The sequence below is a fragment of the Lynx rufus genome, unplaced genomic scaffold (genome assembly GCF_022079265.1).
Source record: "Lynx rufus isolate CCGP_SWC_20201006 ecotype Redwood Valley unplaced genomic scaffold, mLynRuf1.p SCAF_58, whole genome shotgun sequence".
NCBI lineage: Eukaryota > Metazoa > Chordata > Mammalia > Carnivora > Felidae > Lynx > Lynx rufus.
In genome coordinates this window covers 398,294-407,977 of record NW_025814876.1, presented here as the reverse complement: position 1 = coordinate 407,977, position 9,684 = coordinate 398,294, and positions in this window count along the sequence as shown.

The following is a 9,684-nucleotide window of genomic DNA, read 5'->3' as shown; positions in this document are numbered from 1 at the left end:
GGCTGGGACCAGACTGGCCACTTGGTGATGACGGCTGGATGTGGGTGAGAATCCTAGCGTTCTCCGTGATGTGGTCCGTGTGCGAGATCCCCCCAGCACAGGGATAGCGAATACCCACGTTCCGACTGCAGCATAAGGTCCCCAACGGGCCGGCGGGGGACTGGTGGAGGCTCTGGGAGTATGTGGGGAGTCTGGCCCATCCGTTAGAGGACCCAGGGAAACAGGGCTTCGCGAGGGGGGCCGCGCCTGGACAGGACGGCCGCAAGCTCCCTCGGACCACCAAGTGTTTGTGAGTGGGAGCCAGTGTGTGCCTCAGGGGCCCTTCTCTCCACATGGCTCCAGAAGACGCTGCTCCCGTCCCCAGGGATGCCCACGGGGTCCTGGAGCTCACCGCAGACACCCTGGACACGGGGCCCCAGAGCAAGAGGTGGGAGCGGGTCCCACAACGGCAGCAGCAGACCCACCAGCAGGGGCGTGTCAGTGACCATCACTGGGGGCCCGTGTGGTTGGGCCCCCGGGCCCCTGGGGCAGGCGCTGCTCCGTCCGGCGCTGGGGGCAGAAGCAGGCTCAGCCCCGGGGCTCTGGCCTCCGGCGTCCTCTGCTCTTCCAGGGACTGGCCTGGACCCTTGTGGGGTCTTGTCACATCCCACCAGGGTCACCAGGTGTGGACGTTAGAGCCTGGCCTGTGGGTGGAGCTGCTGTGGCCCCTGGGCACCAGGTTCCACGGCCCCATCCCCGAGTGTCCCCCAGGCTTCATACTTCTTCTGCTTTGTCTCTCGCCGGGCAGGCCAGAGTCTCTGGCTGGTCAGTGGTGCTCCCGGGTCACCTGCCTGGCCCTCGGGCCCACACCCCATTCTGCCCTGCAGCCGGGCTGGCCTGAGGGGGCCCCAGTGCCCGGTCCCTTCAGCACACAAGGTCCCGCCACCCAGTAAGGCCATGGGGGAGCGGGGCTTCAGGGACCCCCACTCCCCGTGGCCAAAGTCTCCCGGGAGAACTGCTGGGCTGTGGACCACGGAGCTCCCGGACCGGCACCCACACGCCACCCCCGAGCTGGCCTCGGGCATGTCCACCCTGGCTGGTCCTCTGGGCCTCATGTCTCCAAGACTTCTCCGACCTCAGGAGTCGGGCCCTCCTGCACCGGGTCAGGGCCGCAGGGAGTCAGACACGGGGTTGAGGGCGGAGGGGGGCCAGACTGGGGAAGCAAGTGGAGGGGGGCCGCAGCAGGTGGGGTCTGAGGTCAGCCCCTCGAGGCCGGTGCCCGTTCTCTGAGGTCCCCGTCCTGGGACACACGGCCTCCGCAGGAACCGGCCCCCGGCGGGGAAGGGGCTGTGCGGGTGGAACCCTGCCCCTGCCCCCAGCACCACCCCCACAGCAGACGCAGCCCTCCTGGGTGTGCACGGGTGCCCTGAGCACCTGATCTGCCATCGTGTGGGCCTGGTTCGGTGCCCCTGAGCCCCAGCTCTGGGAGTTGACGAGCTGCACTGTGGGGTGGGCCTGCTTGGACCTGGGGAGTCCCTTTCCCCAAGGTCAGGAAGAGGGCCGGCGTGGCGGTCTCTTGCTCCTGGCTGGGTCCAGTTCAGGGGAGGGCAGAGACGAAAGAGAGGCCCGAGCGGCTGCTAGAGGCTGGGGGTGGGGCCGGGAGGCCAGCTTAGGAGCTAGAAGCGACCCCACCCCGGACCAGCGAAGGCTCTGGGCCTGTAGACATGGCCTGGACATGTGGAGTTGGCCGCTGGCCACGTGAGACCCCACGTGCTGTGGAGGCAGCCCGGCCCGTGCCCGATCGCACCCCGGCGGGAGAGCCATCTGCTCCCGGGCCAGGGCAGCACCTGCAGAGGTCCGTGTGTGACCGTCCAGCGGGCAGGAGCTGGTGGGCTTTGTGGGACCGGGACTCCATCCCCCCACCCCCAGAGCAGGCTCATGTGCCGGGACGGCGCGAGGGCAGGGAGACGAGCCTTCTGTGGGGATGCCGGGGCACTGGCATGGCCTCCTGCGGGTCAGCTCCTGCCGAGCGCGAGTGTGCCTGAGGGCATGTGCACCCCTGCGCACAGGTGAGGGGAGTCACCTGTGTGTCCTGGGAGGGGCCCGCGGGCTCCGAGGCCCCCGTCTGGGCACGTCCTGCGTGTGGGCTGGAGCTCCTTCCCTCTGTCCCCGCGGCTGAGACCACCACCCTCCCCAGGCGGCCCGCCCCTGCCCTGTGCCCCCTGGCCACCTCACCGCTGTCCTCTGCCATCTCCGGGCCCCACCTGCCCCCCCCCCCCCGCACCCCCGCCCAGGAGCCGCTCCTCTGTCTGTGAGCTGATGGCCCGGCCTGGCCTGCCCCGGGGCCTGGGTGCCGGGCGAGGTCCCTGTGTCTGTCCGTGGCCTCTGACGCCCCCATAGCCAGGACTTCAGGCGGCCCTCTGGCTGGGGCGGGAAGGGGGGGTGCTGGGCAGAAGGCCTGAGGTCAGGAAATCAAACCCCATTTCGAGATGACCCAGCTTTCCCGTGTCCTGCCTCGAGCTCGTCTGGGGGCAGGAGGGGTCGCAGGGTGAAGGCCGGTTGGGCAGGCCTCTGGTCAGACCGGACCCCAGGACGGGGCTGCGATCCAGGAAGAGGGTCCCCGAACGGCGATTCCGTGGGGAGGGGACCCGGGACGGGCCTCTGGGAGGGTCAGGCAGCGCGGCCTGTGCTGCAGGGGCCAGCGAGAGGCGTGTGCACGGAAGGGGGCGCCCAAACGCCTGCCAGGGCGGCTGGGCCCGGGCCGGGCGGCAGGCGGAGCCAGGCCGGGCGGGCAGGGAGGGTCGGGCGGGAGCCGGAGGTCAGGCCGCCTCCAGGAGCGGCCAGCGGACAGCAGGGGGAGCTTGGAACCTGACTGATCCGGCCCTGCCCCGGCCACCCCGCCACCCCGGCCCCGGCCCGACCTCCCAGGCAGGGCACGCCGAGGGGGCCTGCGTTATCCAGGGGCCCCCCGGCCGCCCTGGGGGTGACAGCTGGGAGGCTGGCAAAGGCCCAGGAGAGGGTACCTGCGGGGAGGGTCCTGGGCCGGCCAGCACTTCTGGCGGCCGCCTGCACGCCGCGAGGGAGGCCAGGGAGCCCCGGACACGCCTCACGGACGCCCCAACCTGAGCGTCGGCCGGGGCTGCGCAGGGACCACGGCGGGGGGTGGGGACCTGCGGGCGGCCCCGCCCGCTCCTGAGTGTGTCATGAGGCATCACAACCCTCGCCCGGGGTCTACACCTGGTGGACTTTCTGCGGGGCGTGTGGTCGTTACGGGCTCCGCGTGCCCGCACGTTGTCCCCACCCGACACGTGTCCGGACCCCGAGAGGCGGCCAGGACCTGGCCACACACCTCCCGGGGCCCCCCACCCTCGCTCGGGGCAGCATGGCCCGAGGTCCCCACCCCCCCCCCCGCCACCTCCCACGCCTGTTTGAGAGTGGTCTCCTGTGCATCTTGCCAGAAACCTGGGTCGGCCTGCCACACACCTGGGGGAGGCTAGGGGGCCGCAGCGGCGGTGGGAGCAGGGCCGATGGTCAGGCCTCGCGCTCCAAGGCAGCGGGAAGGGGCAGGCCCAGGGTCCAGGCGATTCCAGGGCCCCAGACACTGAACGAGGCAGGCGAGGACAGCAAGGCGGGGACACTCCAACCTAGGTGGGGGGAGCACTGGGCCTGTGGGGTGCTAAGAGAGGGGACCCCACTGGGCAGGCCCACCCAGAGATACCCCGGAGAATACAAGCCAGCCTCCCTCCCACCCCGGGAACCCAGACCAGAACGTCTGGACAGACCCCCTCGCACCCCTCGCTGACACCCAGGGAGCCTGCGTGCCCCGGAACAGGCTTCCCGCACACGGGAACCCTTGGGGGCACGTCTGGGTCCTGGCTCACCGGGGAACCCCTGGGAAGCTGGGACAGCTTTGTGACACCCAGGAACCCCCCGGGCAAGACGGGTCACATACACAACCCCCTCATACTCCTGACGCAGGCAGGGAGACAATGGGGGCAGAGCGAGGCCAGCCCCAAAAGGGGCCGATGGGGAGGGGGCGTGAGCAAAGGGCCCATCTTCCCGTGGGCCCCACGGCACCCAGGGGACAGGGGTCTGCGGCCCCCGGAGACGGCGCCCCCCGAGCAGCCTCCGCCCCTCCCCCTGGCCTGCGACCCCGGACGCTGCCCCAAGCCGAGGCGAACAAGTCCCTGCGGACGGGCTGCCCCCCGCCCCCTTCCCGGCGGGAAACGGCAGACGCGGTGGAGGGGTCTAGAACGTGTGCCCAGCCACTCCTGCTGGCAGCCTGTCCAGGACATGCGCCGTGTACGGAAGGCTTTGATCGCGTGCTCCCCAACCGCGGGGTCCCCGCTCTCCCCTCCGCACGGTCACTCCCCACCCCTGCCCCCGCTCGCCGCCCGGCCAGCGATGCCAGGGTTTGCATTGGCATCCAGCCAAAGCCCGGAATGTGCCTGCTGGCTGCAGGACAGCTGTTCCTGGAACAGAGGCGACAAAGCACAGCCTGTCTTTGAGACGTGGGCGGACGGGGTGCAGTCTGCCCAGAGCCACGCATGAATAGAGCACACAGGCGCTGGGACAAGATGAATGGGCTCACACAGGCCGGACAGCCGTGAATGGGCCCCAGGCGTCCAAAGACGCGGTGGAACTTGGAACCGGCTGGCAGGGCCTCTGGGAGGTGTGGGGTGCCGCCGCTGAGAGCACACGCTGCGAAAAGCCCTGGCGAAAGGGGACCAGGGCAAGAGCGCGTGGGGTGCGGGCCCTCGGGAGGGGGGTGCGAACCTGCAGTCGGCACACCCCGGTGAGCAAGCAGGCGCTCACCATCAGGGCGTCTCCAGGCTCCTGGATGTGTCTGTGCACCGTCACGGGGTGCAGGTCCCAGACCCTCCGTGATGCGCGGTCACATCCCTCAGACGTTCCGGGCAGCGTGGGGGCTTCAGACCCCCAAGGGAGGGGCACTGACGTTTAGATGGCAGGGAGCAGCCCGTGTGGACCGAGCACCAGCCCGGCACAGAGACGCCGGGACAGGCCTGGACGGGCTCCCCCGGGCCAGACGCCCCTGACCGGGCACCAGACGTCCAGAGACACCTCAGGCCTACGTGAGCGGCGGGTGCTGGGGGCTAGGCCGCCCGAGATCCTGAAGACTTCAGTCGCGCCGCGCGGGAGCCGGCTCGCCGATGCCCAGGGCTGGGGGTGGGCGGCCCAGGGGCCCTGGAAACTGGGGGCACAGTACTTTCAGGTCACTGGCAGGTCACTGAGATGTTTGGGGGAGTGGGGCACAGGCTGTGAGGACACTCAGAGACTCAGAGCCGTGGGTCCCCAGGGCCCAAGCCTTCACGTGAACGGTGTGGCCACACTAGGAAGAAGGGGGAATAGAGGGCCGGACCCCAATTCAGAGGAGGGTGGTGGAATCCGGATATTCGGGGTGGTAGGACCCCGGCCCCCATCCGTTCAGGTGAACGAGGGAGGATCTCTCAGCCCTCGGGTGAGCTGACGGCAGGACAGGCCAGTCGCCCAGAGCCACGCAGAAGCGGGGCGGGGAGGCGCCAGCTGCGGGGACCCAGACGGGGCCGTCAGACTCGCAGGCAGGAGCAGGAGGCCACCACCTCCCGGGACCCGGCTCTCGAGAGCAGGTGTTACGGGCCTGGGGCCCGAGGCGCCCAGGTGAGGCACGAGTGGGGCTCCGGGTCCTTAGTTTTCCAGGCTGAGGTGTGTACCCCCTCGGGCTACAGAGAGGCCCAGAGGGCGGGCAGGTATAGGAGTCACCCCGAGGCCCCAGGGAACGGGGTACCGCCCGCAGAGCCTCCAGAGCAGAATCCACGAGTTTTCCGTGACCGGCCACCAGGCTGTAGACGTGGGGTGGGCAGTTCGGCTCTCGGGCAGAGGAGGGTACGGGAGTCCAGGCGCTCCGACCAACCGGGTTCCGGACCCACTCAGGCTCATGGGGCACAGGACCCGTACACTGCAGTGAACGGGGTTCAGAACCCAGACACTCAGAATGATGGGGCTCGGCTTCCACACGCTCTGTAATGGGGTTCAAGACCCCAGGCATGACCCCATCATTCTGAGCTCGCGGGAGGCCTGGGACAGGTGTCCCAGACACCTGGGCGGGCCCAGCACACAGATGAATGGCGCACACGACCACAGACGAGGGTGATATGCGCAGGTAGGGGTGGACCGAGCACAGGGCGTCCGAGCCACAGGAACGAGGCCACCGGGGGGGCCTGGCCCAGCACTCAGGCCCACGGGAGACATGTCAGTGCAGGACTCAGGTGCCCACGGGGCCAACCGGTGAGCAGGAGAAGGGGCCCACCGGACCTTGGCCGCCACGGTCCCAGGAGGGGCCCCCAGGGCCCGGGTCACGGAGAATCCCGGTTTTCGGACCTGGGAGCTGGATTGCAAGCTGCGCTCGCAGTCAGCCGCGGAAGTGGGTGTCCCCTGAGCGTCCAGGTGAACGGGGAATATCCACCCAGACCGTCCACAGAGTGGGAGTCACACCCCCAGAAATCCAGGCAGCCCACAGACTCCCAGAGGAAGGGGGCAGAGGCGGCGGGGGGTCACAGGGCTGGGGCAAGGTGAGCGCGCGGGGCCCGCGGGAACGGGGGGCGGCGGCCGGGGGTCAGCGCGGGCAGGGTGCACGCGTGCTGTCCTGGCACGTCTCACGCTTCTGTGCCAGCAGCTCCCGGCCACCCCGAGCCAGCGTTCGCCCTGAGTTCCAACCTCAAACATTCCCCAGGCAACCTCAAAGGAAGCACCCCCGTCCAGGAGCCCCGCCAGGGTCTCCGTGCGGCTGTCGGCTGCCAAGCCGCCGTCTCGGGGGCCGCAGGGCTGGCCGGGGGCTGCCAGCTCTGTTTGGTTTTCCCCTTCCTGCCCTGGACGCTCAGACGCCCGTCTCGCCGTGGAGGCGCCCGTGTCCTGGGACAGGCACAAAGGCCCTACAGTGGGGCTGGGGGGGAGCCGCGCACGGGGCACATGTGCTCACTCCACACCAGGGCCCCACGGCACGTGCGGCCGGCCTTGCTTCTTCCCCCCGGAGCACGGGCGCCTGCCTGCCCCCCAACGGCCCGCTCCCGTGGCCCCGAGGTGTCAGCCGCTTCTCCCAAATCCCCATCGCCGGGTAGGACCAGGAGAAAGCGCCGAGCCCCTGGACGGGGGGGGACGCGTTCCCAGAGCCGCGCGTGACCGGCAGGTCCACACACGCACACGCAAGCCCGCCCCCCCACCTGCAGTGTCTCCCGAGCGACCTCGGAGCCGGGGGCCGAGCCTCCCGGAAGTCCGGCCTGACCAGTCCTGCCGGTGGCCCCCGTGCCACCGGCTCTCCTGTTAAGCATTAACCAGCTCTACGTCTGGCCGCGGGCAGGAGTGGGTTCAGAGAGTCACCCTGGCCTGGAAGGGCCACTCAGGGCCGGGCCCGGGCAGGGACCTGAGCTGGCCAGAGCAGAGAGGGCGCTGAGGTCACAGGCCCCGCTGGCCCTGTCAAAGCAGGAGCTGGGGGTGGCGGCGGGGGTGGGGGGCTGGTCCAACAGAAACCCAGAGCTCTGGGGACAGGCCAGCCTCGCCAGGGGCACAGGCATGGATGGAGTGACGTCCAGAAGCCCAGGCGTCAGCACGGCAAGGCAGACCCAGATAGTCGCCTGGTGACGGCTTGCCCACGTGACAGTGCGTCCGGGCCAGCCCTGCCCAGCACGAGCCGCGTGGTTCTGGCCGGGTTGTGGCCTTGTGCCTTTTCCGGCACCAACAGAAAGCTGTGCTCCTCCAGACCCAGACGTCCCTGGGGCTCGGGACACCCTCCTCGGGGTGCAGAACCTTCTCAGACCGGGTCCGGCCGTCCCTCCCTCCCGCTGCCCGGTGTTCAGCCCAGGTGGGCAGTCAACCCCTTATTGCCAGGCCTCCGGAGGACCAGAAATGCCCCCGCATCCCCTGGAGGGACCCCTGGAGGTGGCCCGGAGCCTGGACGCCTGGTACCTGGGTCTCAGGGGGGACCCTCCTCCCAAGGGAGTTCCCTGATTCCTGAGGGCCAGCAGTTCCGGCCTTGAGGTGGGGCTCCCCGGAGCCCTGCCTCTCACATCCCTCCCCCACCCAGCAGACTCTCTCATTCACTGGAGGCCTGGCCACGGCTCTGAGCTCGCAGTCCTTGCGTGTGCTAGGTAGAGAGGAGGCCTGGAGGCCAGGCCGGCCGCAGGAAGTTCAGGCAGCAGGTGAGAATTTTCTACACCGGGGCGGAGGGGGCGGGTGGTGACTGTCACCCCAACAACATCTGGGGGAGCCCTGCTCTTCCCGAGGGGGAGACTTGCTCCCTCCCACAGTACAAACAATGCCAGCTGGGCTGTTGATGGGGGGCAGCGGTTGGCTTGACTTCCGTGGGTGCCCGGCCCCAGGCTGAGGTGGATCCCTCCGCCTGGCAGAGTCGGGGCTCCCGAGTGGGAGAGGCAGGGTGGACCCAGCCCAAACGGCCTGGCAGGTCAGGTGGTCGGAGGGTGGGGAGTCACGGGGAGGGCTTCCCGGAGGAGGTGGGGCTCACACAGGCCTTGAAGGGCGAGTAGGGTGGGGTGGCATGGAAGGAACATCGAGCGTCAGCACAGAGCAGTGGGAGCCAAGCCGGGTCCGTGCACGCAGGTGGCCACGAGGCCGTCCTGCTCCGCAAGGAGCCTTGAGGCCGGATCTGCACAGCAGCGGGAGGGCGTGTCCCGCAGCGGGTGGCCGGGACAGGGACTCCACTTAGGAAGGATGCCCAGCCCCCTTCCTGGGGAAAAAGAGCCTTAGCACTAGAGAGGCTTTTCCCCACCGGGTCACAGAAGAGGGAGCAGGGGTGGAACCCGGGAGGGACCTCGGGCCTCCTGGGCTGTAGGCGGGAAGGCCCCTCCCGGAGGTGGCTCCAGGCCTGGAGGGCGGCGGGGGACGCTGGGGTAGGAGAGCCGGACAGCCCTCCCATGGCCCCCAAGAGTCGCCCTCGGGTATCTGCCCCCCCTGGGGTTCCCGGGCACTTTCCCCGAAGCCGGACCTGCCGGCTGGGTCCAGCGGAGCGGCCGGCGCCACCTGGTGGCGGTGCGCCTGCCTGAACCTGCACCACCATGGGGGCCTGGCGGTCCTGAGGGACCCTGTGCCTCTCCCAGGCCTTGGGGTCCTGCAGCCCTTGTGGCCAGCCTGCCCAGGGTCCTGGGACCCTCTAGGGCCAGCTTCCAGGCATCTCCTGCGGTCCTGGGGTCAACCTTCCCCAGGCCGGCCCAGGAATCCTGCCAGGCGAGCAGTACTTGTGCGTCGGTGCCCGCCCCCGCCCCCGCCCCCGTGCAGGGGCGGGGGGAGGGGCACACGCACACACCTACACCCGCAGGTGTGCGCACACACGGGCAGGCACGCGCCGGGATTCTCCAGCCGACAACCCGTCTGGAATTCTCCACCATAAACACCTCCAGTGGAGCTGTTCCAATCCCAGAACACACAGGCCCTGGCGTTTCCGGAAGGTTGGCTCCCGGGGAGCTGGGGGCTCCGACCCCCCGGAAGCCCTCAGGCCATCGAGCAGACCTGGGAGTGTCCTTCAGGGGACACGGGGCCCGGACACCTGTGAGCTTCCACGGCAGGGGCTCACCCGAGGGGCCCCCGGCCCCACCCGTGTCCATACTCGGTGGGGCCCGTGCAGAAAACTTGCAGCCCCTTGTTCAAAACGGTTACAATTTCCAGAGCGCGATGGCGGGCGTTGGACCAGGCCCGGGG